The sequence below is a fragment of the Atheta coriaria genome, unplaced genomic scaffold, assembly GCF_025399875.1.
Source record: "Atheta coriaria isolate IRGN ID8LTWV9N9 unplaced genomic scaffold, Caltech_Dcor_3.1 hic_scaffold_6_pilon, whole genome shotgun sequence".
NCBI lineage: Eukaryota > Metazoa > Arthropoda > Insecta > Coleoptera > Staphylinidae > Dalotia > Dalotia coriaria.
Window position 1 is genome coordinate 4,866,296 of NW_027045448.1, and position 23,247 is coordinate 4,889,542.

Below are 23,247 nucleotides of genomic sequence, written 5' to 3' on the forward strand. Positions count from 1 at the left end.
AAAGAGTCGAAGAATGGGTGGACGCACGTTAGCGCCGGGGGCGGCGGCGGCGTGTGTGCGCGCCGCGAAGGTTAAAAAGAAGAAGTCGTCTCATCACATCTCCATGGTAACGAGCTGGCCCGTGGTTGCCTGCTTTGCATCGATCTTTAAAACTGCGAGCGGAGAGCAGCGAAAAAAAAAACACTCACACGCCTTACCAACACCCGACATTCAATTCGTGCATCGCCTCATAAAAATTACGCACATCCATCAACATATACGCATTCACAGTGGCGCCATCTGGCGCGACAAAAGATAGTTTTCATTAGCACATAATTTATAACGAAATTTATGATGACGCTTCAACAGGAAACTCAATTGAATGCGAAACCTGTGTGAACAAATTGTCACCGAGCATTCCTCACTCTCTTAAGTGCTGCCCGCGTGTGCTCAGTAGCCATGAAAGCAATTAACAATCGATGTTGTTATGCTAATGCCAGTCAGTTCTTCGCTTTTAATTTACAACACCGGAAGGTGTACCCTACGCGCACAACAGCTCGCGTCCGGTTAATCTCATTAGGCATGCTAAACGTTCATTACACCAACAACAACAATCAAACAACACATGTTCGTATAAATGGTCGACGATTAACACATTTTTATCGTGTGTGTGCATCTTGAGTACTATGAAGGAAGGTAAATTTATGTCCGTCATTTGTTGTGCCTACTTGAGTGCGTTTATTGTTTTATTGCGGCGATAAAAGCCGCTTACCTTTTAACGGCCCGCCGTAATTGTTTAATTAGATAATTATGTACCGAGTTAAGTGCTCACTTAAGTTGAAAACAACAAAGTACCTTAAATTATGATAATGTATATTGAGTTGCGGTGATTTTATGTTTGGGGACTATTCACTCACAGATGGCGTGTGAATATAGTCCGTGTGGAAATTCTATCTCAACGAGATTCTTTTCTACTCGTTATCGAGGGTGGATGGCTGGATTTTAATACTTTTTCCCCGAAAGTTTCCTCTTTCGGGCGTTGTATGCAGATACGCGCACGCGGTCGATTTCAAAGAGTGTCCCTTATCATGTTTTTTCACATCCCTTGACTTCAAAGTCTAGCAATACGCGTTTGATGCGCGCGCGAAAAAAAATGCAATCTCTTTAAATTGTGTTGGAAATTGTGTGGTATTATTTTAATTTTCAACAAGTTTTCATCAATTGTCTAGCTTCTAGATAGAACTTTTAATTGTGCATGCCTCCAGTTGTGAATACGAATGTGCTTCTCTTTGTGGCACAAAGCGTAATTATGTATGTAAATCGTAATTTGCATTGAACTTTGAACATTGAACAATTGCGACCCGAAATATGATTCAATTGTGAGCGCGCGAGCGTAGGAACAACTTCATATCGCGGACGCGCGCACATGTATCGCGAAACAAAGCGAGCGTCAAAACTCTTTGTTAATTACGCCCCCGCCCGCCGCAGCCCCCCATGTTCATTAAAGCTCGTTAACATCCCAGCTTGGTGCCCCCGAATCGAATATTAACACGCTTCAAAGAGCAATCGGATGGCGGACGCTTGATGATAGATAACCAGGCGGTGTCGACGACGTGCGATGTGCAAAGTTGGACTTTGTGAATTTCGGGGCGCGCAGGTTACACATTATGCACGCCACGGCGCGCACATTCACTGATTGCATTAATTATTATTCAAATCGCATATGCGCCCGCGCGATGTGTAATTCGCACGAACCATTTCATCTCTCATTTCCTGCGCAGAAGACGCATGCATATTCATGAGCGGCTGACGGAGGCGGCGGCGAGCTGGGCCGGGCTGGAATGGTCTGGTTAGTTAGCGGGTTAATTTCCCTCGTGATCTCCATTACGCCCGCTTCGGCGCACACGAACACAATTAGAGATGTATTTCTCAAATTGCCAGCAAATGTTGCGTAATATTTTTTTCGTGTATGATTGGTTGCGGAGATTTAATTTTTATAACTGTTTGTTTGTAGGTGGCGCATTAGGCATTGTAAATTTTGTAAAATGATAGGGTAGTTTGAAATGAGACGTAGGGGTATCAATAAAATCGATACAAACTCGCTTTGCAAGGCCGAATCGAGCCATCGATACAAATTCCCCTTTTATTTTTCTTAAAAACCTCGTCATCTCATTCTCCCTCTCGAGCGGGTGCAAAAAAGGGGTGTCCGCCTTGGAAGGAGGGTAATAATGCAATTTCGTGTTTTTCTCCCGCGCTGCCGGCGCTGCCGAACTGTGCGGCGCGGCATTAAAGTATTTATAGGACGGTTTTAAGGTTTAAGGTCCAGGGTCCCGGGCGCGAGATGTGCGCACGCGGAGGCGAGACATTTTCTCGTTAATGCGAAATTTATCGATTTTAATATTTTCTCTCCCACCCGCCAAACGAACGACTGACGCGCAACGGCGAACTTGTACGTAATTACGTGTGCGCCCGACGATTTTTCGTCCTCTCTTCCTTTTTCTTCGCTCGCTCGCCGCCGCCGCCGCGCCTGGATTTCATAGACTCGTGTGTGCAAATCGCACATATGCACACACATCCATCTCGGGAGGCCCCCGACGTCTCGAGGAAAGTCTTTAGGAGGTAACAATCGTCCTCGCTCCGTCTCGGCGCAAACTCCTCGCTCTCTCCTTTCTCGCTCCCCAGCGAATTAAAGTAATTTCAAATTCGATTCCGTCGCCAGAGGGACAGATAGATGAGTGGTCCATCGGAACAATTCGTTCGCGCATCGATCCGCCGACCGGCGTCACTCACGACTCGTCTGGTCGGCTACTCGACGCCGCCCCGCCACCGCCACCGACGCTCGGCTTAGCTATTCAAATCTCGCTTCGATTGCAGTCGAACTCGCTTCGCGCGCGCACTGCGACTTAAAGATATGTCCATATCCTCACGCACACCAAACACATACATCCAAACACTTCAATCTCTAATAGCAATAATGATAGGTTAGGATAAACTGCCACGGAATGTAAACAAAGTTGCCTACATTAAAACCAGGAATGTGACGGCCGGTATTCGGTGCGATACATTGAATAATCATCAACACTTCAAAGAATGCTGTTTCATTCGCTCGCTGCGCGCGTGATCAATGCACGAATTATAAATATCAATAACACGTTCGAAACAAGCTGAAAATATGTCGCACTCAAAAGCGCGCCGACGCTTCACGTAATTTCTTCTCCTGCATCAAAGTCGCGTGGACACCATTCCAATCATCCGCAGACATTAATAAAATAATTTAATGCCTCACCCATCCGAAATCAATTTATTTCGCTGATTTGCATTTTAATATTTTATTTCACATCTGTGTGTGCGTACTGATAACACGCATAAAATCACTCGAAATTAATTGATTTTAATTATACGATTTGTATCGAAATTAATTTACATAAATTATCCAGCGCATCAGATTTAGATATTCGGATTATTGCGTGTAGAAATACGACTAACGATCTTTTCATGCTAATTAAAAACGTTCTAATAAGATGTCCGGCTATGGCGCGCTCGTCAGCGATTATAATTTACGATAAAAGATATAAAAGTCTTTAGAAGTTATAACGCATAACAACATAAATTATGCATATCTGTACGAGCATCGCATTTTTACGACACGCTCATAACAATGACTGCATGCGTGTGTGTGTCGAGTGACGGCGGCGGCGGCATTTCGGGCGTTTTGTGTTTTGTCGCGATTTCATTCAGTAGTTTTCGAGAATCAAGTCGGGTATATCACGTATGTGTATGCACATGTGTTTAGTTCGACTATGTGCGCACAGATGGCGCTAGCATGTATAAAACTAACGCTGAAAAGCAAAACTCCGGCGCGTGTGTGCCGCGATTTTCACTATTTATTCAATCTTCAAGCCGTTTGAAGGCGCTCGAAATGATTTTCTGTACTTTGTAAGCTAGTTACCAGTGTAAAATATGAATGTGTCGTGCGCTAGTGGCGCACATGAAGTGGTTTTATAGCTGATCTAAATTATAACCGGCCATAAACATTAAAAGGCGGAAAATAAAGACGAGCCGAAATAAAAACGACGGCCGAGCGCGCTATTAACGCACCGCGCGCGAGCATGTACAACAACAATGAACTTGAACAAGCCGGGCGCGCACTTTACACAATGTGCACGTGTGCACGCTGAACGAAGCCATCATAACTACACATTGTTATATCACGCGTTTGAGAGCGCCGTTTTTATTTTGGGCCGAAAGTCGCTTTTTTCGTAGAACTCGACCGGCTACATGACTGCAAGAATACGTCTATACATCTTCGAACGGGTTCACGCATTGTTTTCTTTATTCTTAAACAAAAAGTAAAACGGTCACAGCATATAATATACTGTACGAGGTTAAGTATTGTTTGTAAGATGTAAGAGATTTGGAATACTAAGATGACGAATTACAAATAAAAAACAAATCAAATAAAAGAATGATTCGGAAAATATTCAAGTTCTATACGATTGCGATAAAGATCGAACGTATTCTCGTTGGCCAACGGTTGTCGGAGAACAATGCGACGCTTATAATTAATATATTATATATTCAAATTAAGCCCAGCGCGCTTGAATAAAAATTCCATTCTACGCGAGGCCGGTTGTTGCGCTTGATTTTCGATTCAACATTTTAAATTCAAGCGTAGACGACCATCGAGAGCGGAGATAATGAATGCACGTCGAAACGTCGAAAACCGCCGAGGAAACAATCAGAATAACTTCGCCGCGACGACATGCATCTCCTCCTGACAGCCTGACGTCGAAATCTTTCATTCATACTCGAAAAAATACTATCATCGAAACAATCACAGGGTGTTACAACGAAAAAACTATTTTAAACGCTTAAAAGCGAAAAAAATAAAAATTATAATAAAATAACATAAAATTTTCACTTTTATGCGTAATATTGAGTATTAAATGAGAATTTTCGAGTAGTTTACAGGAATGTGACGATTTAAACTTTAAACTATGTAAATTTTTGTATTCCGCTGAAACTGAATAAAACAGCACTCCAAGTAAAAGTTGAATGAATGAAACCAGCGTTCGCGTCACCGTCACAATTCACATCTTATCTCATCGTCTGCAGCGACGGACGGTAGGAACATTGTGCTGCAACACACATACACACACACAAGGTAGGAAAAGTAGCAAAAGTCGCAAAAGTCTCGCAAGAATGAGGCGCGCAGCGACATTATATCAGGGTCATTCTTCACTCGCACTCGACTCCTCAACCAGCCACTTTACCCAACGTCGCGGGGCACTCTCATCGAAACAGACAGAAATTTTCAACGAGTCGCACACTTTTGTTTTCATTCTCATTCCGCGAGCCTTGGAAATGAATGCAGAATGCAGAATTCCGCATACACATACAATGCGCAAACACTTTAGTCCACTTTAGTTCGCTTACAACGAGTAACAACCTGGAGGAATTCCAACGATCAACATCGCTACACTTTACAACGACTAGACACAATGCCAATGTCAATACGAGTGTAAAAATTAGAAAACTAGAAAAGTTTTTGTGTTTCAGACGCAATAAAGCCTGTAATAAATTATACTGACGTGTAAAATTACGTGGATGTAATAAAGTAAGTCCGGTAGTCTTCTCTAGTTCCGAAAATTTCCTTATGACACGTACGCAACAATTAAAAACGAGCGCGTATGTAGAACACGTACAACCATTGGGTTTTTACTTTTTACGTCTCTTAGTGAAGCAACGCACGTTGCATATAAACATGTGAGTTACGTTTGTCAGTCGTCCTCAGAATATTCATATTGTTTATGTGGATTTAATTTTTATGCATAAATTAAAGCTATTACTCACCAGATGGTTGATATTTTCACTCTGCGTTCGTAGATGGCGTTGTGGACCTGTAAATAAAAAAGAAAAAATGTCATAATTTTGTTTGCAGGATAATCGTAGTGATGATTTGAGAAGATTGTCAATCGTAGGTCGTTGTGCATGGTGTTTAATCTACGTAACAAGCCCGTCGTGTAATGCACCATTTCTTTTCCGAAACGACTTAATGCCCGGTGTCTCCCTCTCCGCGCTGCGATTTTAACGCTAGTGACGACTCTTCTAGGTATAACAATGCAAACGCATAACGACCATCCGCGCCGCGACCAATCTAACAACAACAACGTGTATACCTACGCCACAATGTCGTTTAACTCTGAAATAATATGCACAATATGTTTACTTATGCATGCGATTACAACCGCTAAATGTGCGACGATAGTTAGCATCGCCAGCAATGCGACAAACGATGCAAACAACAAACAAACACACATTAACATATATTGTCATATATGCAGTTGCGTTGTTGCGGAGAGATAGCGTTAGACTGTTAGAGAGCAGCATGGAGAAGAGAGGAAAAATAGCGAGCCATTCATGGATCGTCGTCGTCGTCGTGCAAGTCGTCGTCACAGGCGCAGGAGTTATTCAATAACACTAATTCAAATTGCCATAACAATATAATAATGTCGCATGCAGATGGATACTTGTACGCGTACCTCGGCGCGCACACGGCGATAAATTACTTCTGGCAATTGACGCTCATTATGGCCAGCAACGACCCGAACTCCGATGTAAACGGCTGCAGCGTGCTGCAAGACACGGAAAAGCGGACGATTTGGTTCGCTAATGTATGCGCTTTTTATCATATAGGTAGATTCCCGGTGATTGTTAATCAGTTCGACGAAATAAAGTGGTTAAAATTCATTCATGAAGCGATGCAAATGAGGAAAAACTCACAATTGAATTGAATTCGTTGAAAAATGACATTTACGCTTTTAAAATGTCACACATGATGTAACCTGACGTCAAATTTATACAACGCTGTTTTATACAAGAACATAACCTATCCTAAAGTTTCTAAAATGTAAATTTTAGGTTAGAGTTGGGTTTACTGAGACATGCCGATAGATGTCGCTAAAGTTGATCAATCTAAGTCTAAAAATAATTTCCACCGAGTTTCTCACACGAAATGAATGCAAACACGTCTTCGTTGTGGACGAGATTAATTCCACTGCGCTATTTGAATAAAACCTCAGGTGGGACACATTGGTTTGCGGCATTTCTATGTTAATTAAATGTGTTAATATACGTAAACAAGCCATCCAGAGCGTGCGTACCAACGAATACATATGCGAGCCGAGAATTATACGCTCGCGCTGCTTTTGTTAATTGGTATCACATTAGCGATAGCGATAAACATCGAAATTTATTGCTGACAAATTTTTATTCCTCGCGACGCGGCACAAATTTCCCAATTAGTTCGGATTTTAGAATTTATTGAAATCGCCCGCGGATTACACAAAAAATCGAGCCTCGCCCAACTGTGATACTCAAGGAGATGTCGGCTTGAAGAGTAGTTAAGTGAAGTATAGGTGACCAAACTCGACTCAATTGAGTTTTGTCGACGTTAATCATATCATTAATTACTTTATTACCTTATATTACTTTTTATTTTAATTTGTATTAAATTACCTACCTAAGATTTAAACATACCGATAATTTGTTTATTCTGTACTTAGATTGCAATTAAAGTAAAAATAACCTATTAATACCTCTGTAATAAATTTAAAAGAATACTTTCCAAATAAAGTTTTTAAATCATTAGATGCATGCATGAATTTTGTTTCAGTATTAATATTAATCCTGATGGCATTCGATAAAAATTAACTAAAAACCACCGAAAAATCTATTCAACAGCTGTTTCAGACCGCTTTACTATATGTAAACCTTGTTAAGCTTAATATCTACTAACGGTTACTGATAATTGTTATGAGAATTTAAACAATTTATGAGTTTAGGAAGCAGAATAATGATTTAATTTACGACAGAAATTTAATATTTTAGCTATTGACGTAGATATAACCTCGATTTAAGATGACATCTGTCATAATTATCGCGGGAATGCTTCGAAACAGATTTCACGATATTTTTTATGACAACAAAACCTAATACTGAATTAATTATAAGTAATCGGAATCATTCTACAACTTCATTACTAACCTTTTAAATATACAGCAATAAATTGCTATCCATTAATTGTCAACGATTAAAGTAATAATTTATTGGGTTGATTTGCATGGATTTAATTCTAATTTTAAACGCATTTTTCGCTACTTTTATAACTTTTGCACAGCATCGGTGGTTCAGTGGTAGAATGCTCGCCTGCCACGCGGGCGGCCCGGGTTCGATTCCCGGCCGATGCAAATTAGTTTTAATTTTATACTAATTGTGAGATAAGTATGTAGTTTTAATCCCACACAACCCCTTTGCTTTGCTTTCATGGTACCAAAATATATTGAACTGGGCCGTTTTTGGTATATTTATTAAATAAATTGTACAGTTTTTCATGGGGACAAATACCTACATGTAAGCAAAAAAAAAATAGAGCAGTCCATATTTCAAAATTGGCAACATGTCATCAACGCGTTTACATAGTGATTGTTTTTTAAAGAAACTGTGTGAATTTAATGCTATTATATCCAGCCACATTACGATTCATGTGTATGGAATGCATTCTGTAATATTTACTCGTATCTCACTGTATATTTCCATTAATTCTGGTATATATTATCACAACCGGGTTTATTTGTTATCACTTCTTTTGCACAGCATCGGTGGTTCAGTGGTAGAATGCTCGCCTGCCACGCGGGCGGCCCGGGTTCGATTCCCGGCCGATGCAAGCGTATTTTTAATTTTTACAGTTACATCTTGTTTAATACTCAAATATGCGAATGCGAAGCTAATTGAAATTTTAGATTTTGTTTTTCTAGATCTATTTGAAATTACGTAATATATTTGTCCAAAAGTGGTAGGTTTTAATTTAATTTACGAGACACATTAAAAACTTTGCACAATATTTAAAAAAAAATTCTCATTTCTCAACAATAATTCTAATTTAAGATCTGATCTGTTATAATACCTCTCGAAAATAACAAACACTGTAATTTTTCACAAAATCTCCATAGTTTTCGTACTGTTATTGTACACGCAAGTGATTTGCATGATTTTATTGTTAACCATTTACGGTAGAATACAATTTGGTGGCATACCAAGCACATAAATGCTAATAAGCCTGCCGCAGAGACAATCCGCAAACCTGTAAAAATCCGCGGACCTCGCATATTAACGCACTTAATATGTAAAGATGTAAACTAAACGAACAGAAACGAAAAAAAAAACACACACACCAGCGCAATAAAAACGCGTCGGGGCTTAATGGATTTTCGACACACCGGGCGAGATTTCGAGCCGTGAATTAAACGCAGAATAAAAATCGTCCACCGACTGCGGCGTACAGGAAACTGTACATTGTACAATACAGTCAGCAGAGAGGAAGAGATAAAAAATAAGGCGGCAGTAAAACATATGACACATCCTTATGAACTCGCAGCGTATCGTAATTAACAATCTATGCAAATCCACGTCGCGTATAATTTTATTAAGCTCGAGATAATACACCGTAATTGTTATCTGTGTACGAGTCGTACTTTTTTTTGTTTCTCGTGACATGCAACATAATAGTTTTTTACGAGCGCCGGCGTGCGAGATCATCTAAGACAATTCCAGTTAATAATTTTAATTTTTCGAAATAAACCAACAAAACAAGCTCTAGATGAACACGTGTGTGCCATCTCGTATTTTAAGATTTCCAGTAGCAGCTTGTAATAAAGTTAGAGACATTTTTGTGTGTCCGTTGTGAATTAAAACAATGTGACTGTCGGTTAATTTAAAAGCGAGCATTCGACTGTCTGCGCTTAGCATCTCCTCTCTCTGCGCGGCTCATTTATGCGCGCCGTGTGTCGTTTTGAGTTTTGTATATTTCGTATGTTTAAGCGATGTTTATCGGGCGCGGTGTGCGCGCACTCGCGCTGAATACAAATGCAAATGGCCGGCCCGAACGTAGAGGAGAGGCTTTTGTGCGCTGTGCGCTTATTTGCCTGCGTTTACATGCGCATGCGACGACGACTTCAGAGAGTCGGTGAAATAATGAACAATTATAAAACGCATGATAATTCCCCACATCCACCCGATGACGAGGACGACGACAGAAGCTCGCGCGGAATCGTGAATGAGCAGAGCTTTTCTGTGAGAGATTTTTAGTGCTTTGTTTTATTCGTTTATCTGTGAGTGTCACTTTTAATTCACGACAGGATGTCACGATGAGGCAAGAGGAGACAGAGTTTCTTTTATTACTACCAGGGACAAAATACTTCAAAAGTCAATCATACTAACAATCAGTGTAATGAACAAAAGTTAAGTTATATTTTCATGGTCAAACTTTGGAAGTGATTATCTTGATTGTTTAAAATCACAAAGATTTTGTTAAGGTAGCATTTTGTAGGCAATTTAATGAAGAATAAACTTGCAAAAGGAAAATCTTGAATGCTTAGTAATTTTGCTGTGACAACAAAAAAAAAAGTAAAATTGTGCACATTTGTATTTCTGTAACCAAAATCAGAAGCTCAAATTTTAGGTTAGGTAAGGTTATCCTATACTATTTTGATTGCATTTTTGAGAATTCTGAGATATTTATCTATACACATCCATCTCCTGTCATTTACACGTCCCACCATCCCTTAGTCTATCACCCATATCACGCAGTGTGTTAAATGAAAGTCTACTTTGTTTCCCTCATAACGTCACGCATCAGCCGTTAATATCAACAATGGGGATGCATCTTCGATGAGATAAGTCAGAACAATATTTTTCACACTGGCAGGACAACTTCATTAATATTATCATATCGTAACTAATCAATCAAAACTGTTACTCAAACTACAATTCTATATTTTTATTTATATCTGAATAAAAGGTTGGTGTTTCCATTTTTTGCGTAAACATTTTGCAGTAATATTTATCAGGTGCGTTTTGAAATTATGCACGTAACATTGTAACATAATATTTAATTCAACATCGCATTATGTTTACAACGTGAAATTATTTACAAAACAGCCGGCAGACATTGTTGGCTATAATATTAGCGCTGAAATTACAAGTTATTCGCGTTTTCCGATAAATTATTAATTATATTGCGCACGTACGTGCCTCACTCCAAGTTTTTTTGTTGCTTTATCTCATGTTATACCCGCGTGTGTTTTGCATATAGATTTTAAACGCTCGCAACGCGTTTTTATAAAACACTAAAAATTTCATTTTCCGTCGTGCATTGCATCGCAGCACAGGCTGATGATACGTTTTGTTCGCGCGTGTGCGTGCAATGTAGTTTTATTTACCTTTGGCTTTTGTTACCGTATGATTTCGAAGATGGTCGGAAGATGCGCGCAAGTGGCTCTTTGCTCTAATAATGCACCTTTAGATTTATGGCAACGCTGCATCGCACTACAGCGCGCCATATTGGAGTGCAGAGTTGTAGAATAAATAAAAATTATAATAAACGTTTAACGCAGGTACACGTCCATACGAAGAAGGCACTGATGGAATCGATCATGTATGACGGAGCTGACTCTGCGCTAAGACGAGGAAGGGTTAATACGCGGTATTAAAATGCGATAAGGTTCAAATTGCACATTTCCATACGATTAATTTCACCTTTAGCAGCGCAGCCAGTGCGAGAACTGCATCGTGCATATTTATATAACAAGATGCGGAGGACTATAATGCACCAACGTCATACCGAGAAAAAAAAAAACAAAAAAAATCATATTATTTTCTAATTCAATGAAAACCTCGCTAGATGTCACTAAAAACCAAAATAGATTTAAAACGATTTTTTTATTTTGAAAATTTGTACCAGTTGGTATAATTTTTCCTCGTAGTAGTATTCAATGGAATTTATATTATTTCGCGGCGAGATGCAAATGTCATTTTAATATTTCTATTAAGTCGCCAGCATCGTCCTCTCGTATCGTGCGCATATCGCGCGCTGGCATTAAATTGAATCCGCGCGTTCGCACATGCACACACATACAATAAACACACATCCGCAAGGCGAGACGTTTAGGTGACAGAAAATTAATAAAATTTTAACCGATCGCACCGATTTAACCCAGCCAGCAGAGGCTGGTTTGCATATTTTGCGTAGGCCACGCGCGCCGGAATGCTTCTTTTAAGTGTTTTTCGTTTTATTACTGGTCATTGTCAACAATTTCACCAAGTTGAGTTCAAGCGATTGATATTAAACAAAATTATACGTCAAAATATTTTCTAATTGAATTTTTACAACTATTGACCGCTAGATGGCGCATGAAACTAAACAAAAGTAAATGTTATTTAAAGTTTTAAATTGTATCGAATTTTTTCTGTCCCTGGGCGTGATAGCATCTGGCTAATGTCCGGACACAATGCGCCGCGACGAAATCGTCTCTCGGAGCGGATTTTTCTCCGCTTCTTCAACGCCGTCGCGCTTCTTTGGGCGCACGACTATTTAGTACACCTACGGACGCCTCAAAAGCGCACCTGTGTACCGTACCGTACTCGTATACCTTCCTCTTCACGGCATGCATTCGATATTCTTCTCCGGCGCGCACTTCTTCAGCAAGCGAAGCACAAGCGGCGCGCGCGCGCCCGCCGTGTGGGCGTGCTATTGTCTTATTCCGATCTTTATTACTTTTATTTTATTGTAATAAAATCAATTTACAGATATTTTCGGTGCGCGCGCGCGCTGGAGCAGCCGAAGGAATTTATGTTAATGGCGACGCGAGCGGGCCTGAAACGTATTTATTGCCTACGCATATACACACGGCAGAAAACCGGCCGGCCCGCAGAAAAGCAGAATGTATCTGTAACGTTCGATTTTTACTGCGTGGCTGAACGAAAAAAATTGTGTAATTTTCGCGCGTGCGCGCACGGGCCAAATTAAACCAAGCGTTAAAATTCACCTCTAAATCAAGCAAGGTTAATTTGACAGCTGCCAAAAGTGACAAATGACACACGTCACAAATGACAGCTGTCAAAAATGATTCATTATTATCGCATTCTTTAAAAAGCCATAACACCCGAGTATTTTTATTTTCACAATACTTATTGTTAGTAATAATTAATTACAACTTAAACAATGTAGGTCAGTGAACGAGAACGAGTTGAAATTGAACAAATGTAGAGAAACAATATTCGCGCCCATTCTCATTACGAGTCGTGATTGTTTATGTTAATGCGGCGCACAAATTGTGCGCGCCCGAGCGAGACACACGGCTCAAACTTAATTGATTATTGACGTCAGATAACGAGTGACAAATAATTAATCATCGCGCATTAATGAGCCCATTTAAGGCCGTAATTAATAATTGTTAGACGCGGAATGAATGCGAATGACCACCAGACGCAGCAGACGGCACTGGAATGCGCGACTCTCTCTCGAGAGAGACAGAACCCAGGCGAATGCTTGATGATAATGATGCTATCGTGTAATATTTTAACGTGACTGTGTGTGCGGCGGACGATATTCCCGGCGGGGTCAGAGGCTAATGTCTGCGAAAACGCCCGGCACACACCTGGTTACCCAGCACAGCTTCTGTTAATGTAGGCAACTTAACATACTTCACCAGAACATAACATAACCAAACTTTTAAACCATTTTAGGTGTTTTCTTTCACAAATAGATGTTTAAAAAGCGAGAAATTTTTCCAAAATGGCCATAAAATAAATAAACGTAATCAGATGTACACGTAAGACAGTTTACGCCATTGCGCAGTGTAAAGTGCAAGTGCAACTGTGAAGCAATACAAAATGTACGAAGAGATTTAAGCGATCTCTTAAAAAACACTCCTCTCTGCTTGGCGCATGGATTGTGTACACCGACTCTTAGCTGGTGTGCCTATAGTTGTGGCATTGGCATTGCGCGCACATTTCGCATTGCGCTATCAGCGCGCGGATCAAATTATTCAAGCATTCTTGTTCATCGTCCAATTGTTCGTCGTGCGCCCGACGTATGAATAATTTAAATAAACTTTAATCGCACCCACACCTCTGTTCAAGGGTCGTGACATTGTATGTTGAAATAAATCCAACAGGAAAAAATATTAATCGTGGAACATTTTATTAAAGAATAAAAGTTTTGTCTTAATATCAATGGGATGAGGGGTTGTATAATGAAGCCAAATTTAGCGTAGCGCGTGGTGGATGCACAAAGATGCGAAATGAAAACGAAGCGAGCGCGCAAACGAAATTACTTATAACCGAAGTTTTGGTGCGGCCGGGCGGATAGACAATGGAATGAATTAGTTGCGTCTTTGGTCGCGACGCAATTAGTTTTAACGAAGTTGGCCGCCGCCGATGGCGATGCTTTGCGCGAATGAAGGCAAACAGAAGAAAACAGCTCGATTGCGACGCAAAGTCGAAGAGAAATGCGAAAAACTTCACTTATTAAGAACGTTACAAGTATAAGTTATTAGTATCAATTTCCACCAATATACAGAGTGTCCCGGAAGTTTTCCTTGTAAAAATTAGAAATTAGAAATACTTAACCACTAAAAATTAAAACTCTTAAATTAATTTCTTATTTTTTTTATGTTTTTGAATATTTTGACTGCAAAAACAACAGATGTTCATATATTTGTAGATATTTATTAAGAAAATTGACAAAGTAGTTGAAGTTGCTGCAACTTATTAGATTCCCTTGCTCTTATTCTTATTCTTATAACTAGAGAGATGTCGTTCGTCTTCTCATCGATTTCGTTCGGAGACTTTAGCACACCGTTAGTTATGTTGCTCGCCGGCGAACGAGGGCGATAATCGTTGCCAACTTTCCATGCAATTTACCCTTCGACCCCCGAAAACATAGTAAAACATCGCAAACTCCTAAAATCTCCGAAAAATCCCACGCAGAAAAACAAACTTAATGCGTCATTGTTTGACTTTGACTTTTCACAGCGCATCTTAAAGTTTCCACAAGTAAAAATTGATTGACATACCGACAAAATATCAAATAAAAATTTGTTTGTTGTGGTCTTAACTTTTTTTCAGCGACAAAAGAGATTTGTTTCTTTAGGGTGGTTGTGGAGTGGAGTGAGCTTAAAGTGAGGTGGAGTTTAAAAACGTTTTTTGTTTGCGGATGGCAGGACTCACACAGAACGCGCAGCCAAATGCTTGTGAAAACGTTTTCCTACACATATTTTTTCCTGTCGGGAGCGCGCTCGCACATTTTCATGCTTTATCGTTCACGCACCGATCGCGCGAAGAGCGAATCCTTTGTGTGCGTCCCTAATATGTCGCGGCGGTCCTGCCATGTGTGAATGTCTCGAAATTTCGCCACCAGCGCCAGTATTTCAATATCCGAGCGAAAGAGAATCGAATGCAGTTATATAGAATAATTCCATCCCGGACGCCGGCCGAGAGAAGACATAGGCGATGGAATGCGGCGTGCAATGCCTTCGGGAGGGGTTGGCGGCGGCGGCAGGGTGCGTTTAACTCCGACCGCGCAAAAACGGACACAAAGTGTCCAGTCGAGCGTGCGCCAACTTTGATCTTGAAACGAAATTGCAATTTTCAAACGGTCACCACAACCGCCCCAATATTATAGATACTCGTAGGCAGCGTGCACATGCTCAGGATATTTAATTCAAATTTGAAAAATTTCTATTTTTTAACCAAAAAATAAAAAAATATTTTTGGTTTCAATTAGAAAACACTATGGAAAACATTTAGTGAGTTTACTAATCGCGCACACGTTAAATAAGACGACGATGACTACTCTGACAAGTCCGAACGACGCGAGTTTATTATCTCCGACCCATTAACCGAAGCGGCAATAAAAACCGGTATCGCACATTCGAAAAAGTATTAAAACGCATAATGGCTATTAGTACTTAGAGAGCGCGCGCAGGCAGCGTTCATTCATCCTCGCGCGTCGCGTCTCGAGTTTCGTATTTAGTGACACTCGGGCGCGCTATCGTGCGAAGGCGAAGATGCGGACATTAATGCGGAGTAGCCATTATAGGGATGATAACGAGGCCTTATTTCAATGATTGTCAACCCCAGGGGAACACACCGCCCGCCGAACCGCGCCACCCTCGATCATTTGCACGTACGCGCCGCGCTATAAAACCGCTTCAGATGTCGTTCGCAAATTCGCTTTCTCGAGCATTCGTGACAAAAACAACACCGACATTAATAATGTTGTCTATACACACATTCAAACCTCCAAAAATAAACCGTAAATCGTTATACAATACGCAAAAATTTCAGATTTTACAAGAGCAGATGTTCGCGGTGGACCGGAATTAAAGTGACTCATTGTATTCGAATTCAATTTAATTCAATTTATAACTTGCACATCTCTCTTTTCAAAGTCGCTCTTTGATCGCGATCGTTTCTTAAAACTGAGCCGCACTGCAACACAATGGGGACGTGTCGTAAAATCCGCAACATAATAGCAATAACAATAAAAGCACGAATAATAATTGCATTGTTATTCGTTTTAATTAAAAAAACAGACGCGCAGACGCTTTCATTTCCAGAGCGCGCAAATTGAAAGGATGAAAATTATATTGGCGCACTTCAGAATCATAAAAAGTTTTTTTCGCTTTACTTTTAATTTTAATTTTTATTTTCGGCGCGTCAAGAACGTGTTTTAATTGAAGCGGATCTAATCACCAGATCATACTTGAGAATGCATTCCAGTGCGAAACCCTTTGATTACGCAAGCAAACTTCATTCAAGAGGAGACTTGTGACGTCGTGACATTACACAAAAGATGAAAAAATCATTTTGCTTTAGTTATATTCGACTGGTCTCCGCTTCGGTTCGACTCGGTTCGCAGCGATGAAGATTGAAGATGCCTAATTTTATTAAGTCCTCTCATCTTGATTCATTTCCTCTATTTATCGCCCTCCCGTCGTGCGGACGCAAAGACGCGACCGCATCGTATAAATAACATTTGATGAGGACGAATTAAGTAATTTTTTCGTTAACATTAATCACCCATGATTAGTTAAATTGTCGCCGTAATTAGAGTATAAAAGGACTTCCACTCGACACTCGCGACGCGCAACCACTCGCACAATGCGTCTATTCACAGCTAGACTTGATACAATTACGCTTCAATTATTTGCGTGTAATTAAAAACAATCACTGCTTGATTTTCAATATATGCATCTACATATGTAGAAGATAAAATAAATACCACAAACGAAAAACTCTCCGAGATTCAATCAAGATGAGAACACACTGATCACTGTCAGAAATCATATTTTATACAAAGTGTTTCAGAAAATTAAAAAAAAATTAAAATTCAATTATGTTCAAATGTTTAAAGTCCTCAGAAGACATAAAGTGATATTTTAAATGAAAAAATATTAAAAATCATCAATTTGTGTTGAATGTAACTCGGGTAATTTAATGAGATACTTGTAGGATTGATGATGAGGCCTGGTTGGCGATGAGCAAACATTTAGTAAATAAACACAATCGCCTTGTTTGTGCGCTCACAGACTGGGTCACGAATCCCTTGCATCCCCAACGATGACTGGACGCATCTCCCAACCGCCGTGCGAGCAGAGATTACCGATGGCTATCTCGACCCCCCAAGACCACGCCGGAGTGACACGCGGCTCGCGGCGCGCTCTCGAATTCGAATTATTCAAAACCACAATTAGTCTTCTTCATTGACACGCCACGCCAGCCAAACTGAAAAATGACTGGTCACAATAACGAACACAATCTTCGCGTGACGCTTCGATATTTTATTCATCGAATATGCAAATGAACAATTAAAAGCCATTGTTGACGTGAATGAATCTCGCTCGTATACATACACATACACACATATCTGCTTTAAATATCATCCAATATAGTTTTTTTTCTGATAGACTAATAGAAAATATCAAATTGATTTTTTACATTATAGAAAGAAGCGACGAAATAATTCAAAGCAGATTGTGTGTGAGGTTTTGAATTTTGACGTACTCATAAATTATTAACAACGAAACTATTATCTCGCTTATTTAATTAAACATAAAAACGTCTAAGCAACACGCTTATTTACGCGCCGTCCATTAATGAATCTCGGATTTAAGTGTCTTGTAATATCTTTTACATACGGAAACAAACATACAGTGTGTCATGTACCACATACATTTATATTCCGTTTTTTTAAGAATATTTACTATCGAAAATAAAAAGACACTCTGTACATGATCAGTCCTCGAGTGTATTTTTAGTTGTGGTAATAATTTAACCGATTGTCTCCTCCAATATGTGTATTTCATTATCGTTTTACATATCGCCGGCCCGGGACCGGAATAAAATCCACATTTATAGGTACTTTTATATCCTCCTCGTCCATAATAAGTCTGCAGCGCGCTTATAAGTCCATATCGTTTGCCGCCACTCCCTTCTTGTCCACTGGTCCACACGATTCACACATCACATCACACCCGGCAACCACGGATTCCACGAGTTATAAAATTAAAGAAAAAATAAACGACGCTCTCTCTCAGTGAGTGCGCCGAGACCACCGTGTAATGAATTATTATTAATACCTTTGCGCTTCCTGTTCCAGGCGTGCACTGCACCTACACCCGACTTTGTATCTCATCGAAACATTAAACGGGTAAACTTGAAAATTATAAATTCATACGTGGCGTTCGAGGTGAGTGAATGGTGAATGCTTTGTTGAAGCCACATCGTTTGTATTACACTTATACGGCGTTATCTGTTTGATACGGTATTAATCTCTTTCGCGGCGTTTATGGCGAACAATGCAAGGGCGACAAAGAGCACGACAGACAAGGGTGTAGGACGTGTAGGTGTCTCGTGCGCTCATAAGTTCCTCCACTCACCTCATAAACATACAGGTTGTTGAATTTAACTTGAAATTTTTTTGATTTAAACTAAAGTTGTTTGTATCAATTTAAAGCTATTTACTGATAGATGGCGTTTGAGGGAACATAAAATGTCTAATATAAAATTTTATAGTTGAGGTGAGTTGCCTTGATGGCGTTTAATTGATAGTTAAACACACTCGGTTTTAAACGCGAAGCGTGTTGGTGCATTGTTGTTGTTGTTAGTACGTTACGGCGTCGTGCCCGGGGTGTTATTAAGGAATGCTCGGGTTACACAATGATATCGCGATACGCATCTAAAACTATCGGAAAACGAGCACTTTGGAGAGCGTTCTTGGTGTGTGTCCGCGCGCGTCGTGCCATCGCACCGTCGTCTAATCGCACCTTAACTCACCTTAAACTCACTTAAGTCGACTTTACTCCACTTGCTATTAAACTAAATTGAACTACATTCAAACAAAATTTGATTTTTCAATTCAAACTTAATATATCTACCAAAATAATTGAAATATTAGCATAATTAATGTTATTTCAAAGCTTGAATCTAAAAACATTAAAATGTAAAATTTAATGAATTCACTAAAATCCATATTCAAATCGAATAAAATCCATACTAATGAATAATTTATTACGGTTGATAGGACGAAAACGACGCACATTGACAAATTTTTATTAATTAGTATACGACTAATCCGTTCCGAGGAAAATTTATCTCTTATTTATTTCGCTGTGGCCTTAATTTTACGACAAGCTTAAAATTCAAATTAAAGATACACATGGTAAACACATGGGAAAATATCTATTAGGGAATTTTATAGAATTAACACATCTCAACTTAATTGTTATCGTTTGTCATTGATGTTATTAATGTTATTGGCTTTGATTTACCACTAGACCAATTTGTTTCCGACTAATAGCAGCTGATATCACAGAGGCGCGCGATGGTAATAAAATTTAATTGCCGATCGAAATTTAATTGGATGCTGTTTTCAATTTGTGCGTTTGCGTTTCGTTAAATTAATCAGAAATTAGTTGAAAATATATAATGTCAACACGAGTGGGAACCAATTTTATACAACAGGAAAAAAATTCGTTAACAAGACGAAACTCGATATAGGTGTATAGCGTACAGGTGGCCAATGGCAGATTCTTAAATAATAAAATATACAGTGTGCTCAGTTTGTATTTAGTTAATGTTTCGCGCATTTTTTGTATGCGGTCGCACGTCCCGGACGATGATGACTGCGAGTAGACCCATCGAGTGTTTATTTCGCTCGCGGCGCGTCGGCAGAAGTAATCTCCGCTTAGCTAACAAGCTGTCAGCGGCCGCACTTGACGCTCGTTCGTGTGCGTTCCTTGCGCCGTGTTTGCGAAGCGATTTTCGCGCCGGAGCTTCCACCCGATGCGCGTCTTTAATTGTTTATCGTTCGCGTCGGCTCGCGCTCGGGGCGAGGTGCAAAGTCGTGCCAGCGCGTTAAAAAGCGGGCTAATTATTTTTCGCATTTATTTCCAGCGTCTTCGCGCGCACGATCTACGAAAACAATTAAAATTCCAGAGGGATGTCAAAAATTCATTCATCAACAATCATTTAAAACACAAAAAAATTAATTTTGAGTAAAATTTTTCTAAAATTTTTTTGTGTTTAAATTCACTCTGTATGCGAGTGAAATACGTGCACGTACGCAATAAACAACGTGAATAAAGATTATAGAGGTAAACATTGTCCTCGGGGAGTTTAAACTTTATTAAACCGTGCTTCATTTCCATACCGCGCGCCGGTGGGTGCGGTTTTTGATATCGATATCGCGCCGCCTTTCTTCCACGAAGCGCAGGCAACATTCGTGGCGTAATTGCCCGCAATTAGGCATTATTAGCTCTCGCTCGCTTATAATTTTATAATTACACACGCTTCGAACATTACTCAAACGCGCTCCATAACAAAATAACCTTTTCAAACATCAAACATTAAAATAAAAAGCTCAAAAGCTCAATAAAAAACGAAAACAAAAAAAACGCAGCATTAATTATGCGCATGGTTTATGCCCATTGCCCAACACGTTGCTCTCGAGTGTTTAAATATTAATATTTATAAATTGACTTAGCCAGTGGAAGGTGATAGGTTAAGTAGTTGAGGTGTGGCAGCTGGACGTACCTCGACTCTTTCTTTTTCATCATCTCTGGCTGCGCTTCGTCTTCGTATACCCTCGTCATACCTTCATCGGCATTGGTATCGTCGCCTCGACCAACAACAAACAATTTCATGCAGATTTACGGCCGAGTGTATTTTAAACACATCCAAACCGTCAATTCCAACCTGATGCCGAATCTGTTTGCTCATCAGTGCTGGATACTCGGATGTTTGCTCTCGCCTCTCGCCTCTTATTACAATATAAATTAACAGAGAATTTTATGCCTCCGCTGAAGAGCAACTTGTGTGTTGCTTTAGCCATACCTCATTTCGCGTTTGCACATTTGTGCGTTCAATCTCGTGTGGCTGGTCTTTACACCTTTACACCTTTGCTGATTTTTTAAATTTTTTTCGTCATATTTTTTGAAGTGTTTAATCTGTGCGCTCTGGTTGTTCAGCTTGCGAAAGGATTCATTTCGATGCGTTAAAATAATAATACCAATGACAATTATGAAACGTGCGTTTATTTTATTTCTTCGCCGTAACAGTGACACCGCAGTATTATCGATGAATAGGAATTCATTAAGAATGCACACCCTTGTTTATCGCTACGCGCGCCACGACAGGACGATGTCTAGTCGAAAACGTAATTAATTGTCTGCTGACTCATTCACCATCAGCATGATCACTCCCTCATCACAACTCTTCTCTCTGGTATTAATACCATTAATATTACTACTTAGAGATGAACATAAAGGATTCATTGGAAATTGATACAAAAAAATTCAAAGAAAACTATAGGTAATTTGAGTGAATTTCATTGGAATTTTATGTATTGGTGAGAAAAATTATAATTTCAACTCGTGTATGGTAAACAAAATTATTTTTAAACACTTTTAGTACTTTAGTCACGACCCTGGCCGTCCGTGTTTAAAGTTTTACTTTTTGTGTGCAAAAATTGGCGCTTTAAAAGTGAAAGTTGAAAAAATAAATTAAATTTAGTTAATTTCACGGTTTGTGCCATAAAAATCATAAAATTTAACATTATTGTCATTTAAACATTGTTTTACTAACTAACTTAAGTTAAATACACATTACGCAAATAAATTAAGCTTAAATTCATTGCCTACTTGTTCTGAGCCTTCATTTAGCTCCTTAGAACGCAAAGAATTCCGTTTATCGAGTTTAAATTTATTAAATCACGCTCGACGCGCAAACGCCATTAATTAAGCACCAAACCGCGATGGTCGCGTTGCTCAAGCGCATTATCCGCTGACTCCAGAGCGACTTCTTTTAATTACACATTGTTTTAACACTCGATCGCCCCTCTAATGGGTTTATTATGCCGCAATGAGCGCGCAGCGTCGCAGATAATGAGCAAAACGCCGCGAGGGGATTTGCATTGCTAAATTCAGATTACGTTCGTCTCCAGATGGTCCGGCTGAAAGCTATGATGACAATGTGACATTGTATCGCGTAATGAAATTAAACTCGTAACGAGCAGAGAGTTCGTTACACTCGCAACATTTTGACATTAGAATCAGTATCATGGTCATTGCAAGAAGAGGAAAAAAGCATCAAACAGTCAACAAGAACGTTGAATTCGATATACAAGTTGGACGTTATTAATGCAGTGTTGGAGTTGCTGTATTTACAGTTGTCAGTGCATTGAAAGCGATTTATGTCTGTGCGGTGGAAATGATCCTCGAGTTCGGTTCGCCATTGACCATCGAAACATTCTTACTTATTTCTACACATGTTACACGCACCACTGGGCGTTAAACAACAATTTTATTACGTATTTTTAATATATATGCAACCAAATCGGCAAATATATGTTATTTTGGTTGCATATGTTAAATTTACGTATATAACCTGTTTTTATATAAAAAGGAAAATTTAAATGAAATAATAAATGTTTTTAATAATACTCGGTATGTTTTGATCGGTTATGCTCCCCATACGTAAAATATGCGCACTCAGACGAAATTTATATTTGCACAGGCGGCGAAGGAGCCGCCGCGCGACGAGCTAATTTATCTGCGCGCGCGTGGTAAATTACGAAGGATTGCGTAAATAATATTTTCGCGGACAGTGGTGGTTTATGGCCGCGGCGGCAGTGACAACCACCGCGGCGCGCATCCAGGCTTAACTGATGCCGCCATCGCGCATCGCGGCCATTGTTCGCGCGTGGTGATAAATAAATTAACGAACGCGTGCAACACCGCAGCCTCGCGCGCGCACATGTTGCCCTTTATTATGCGCGTGCTGTTTACACCGCCGCCGACACCCAACGCCACCACGCAGACCTTAGAAATGCATAAATTGCATTAAAAGGCTTATATTTAATTATAC

General features: G+C 39.8%; 1 long non-coding RNA gene and 2 other non-coding genes across 3 annotated transcripts in view; 2 read left to right on the forward strand and 1 right to left on the reverse strand.

The window, feature by feature from the left end:
- Nucleotides 1–23,247, reverse strand: part of LOC135793743 (uncharacterized) — a 55,098-nt gene that overhangs the window by 19,840 nt on the left and 12,011 nt on the right. Inside the window, exon 2 of the long non-coding RNA XR_010548709.1 lies at nucleotides 5,833–5,879. This is a non-coding gene — a long non-coding RNA (uncharacterized lncRNA). The remainder of the gene's footprint in view (nucleotides 1–5,832; nucleotides 5,880–23,247) is intronic.
- On the forward strand, nucleotides 8,158–8,228 carry TRNAG-GCC (transfer RNA glycine (anticodon GCC)). The gene has a single exon. It is a non-coding gene; the product is annotated as a tRNA-Gly (tRNA).
- Nucleotides 8,634–8,704, forward strand: TRNAG-GCC (transfer RNA glycine (anticodon GCC)). Its single transcript has one exon. It is a non-coding gene; the product is annotated as a tRNA-Gly (tRNA).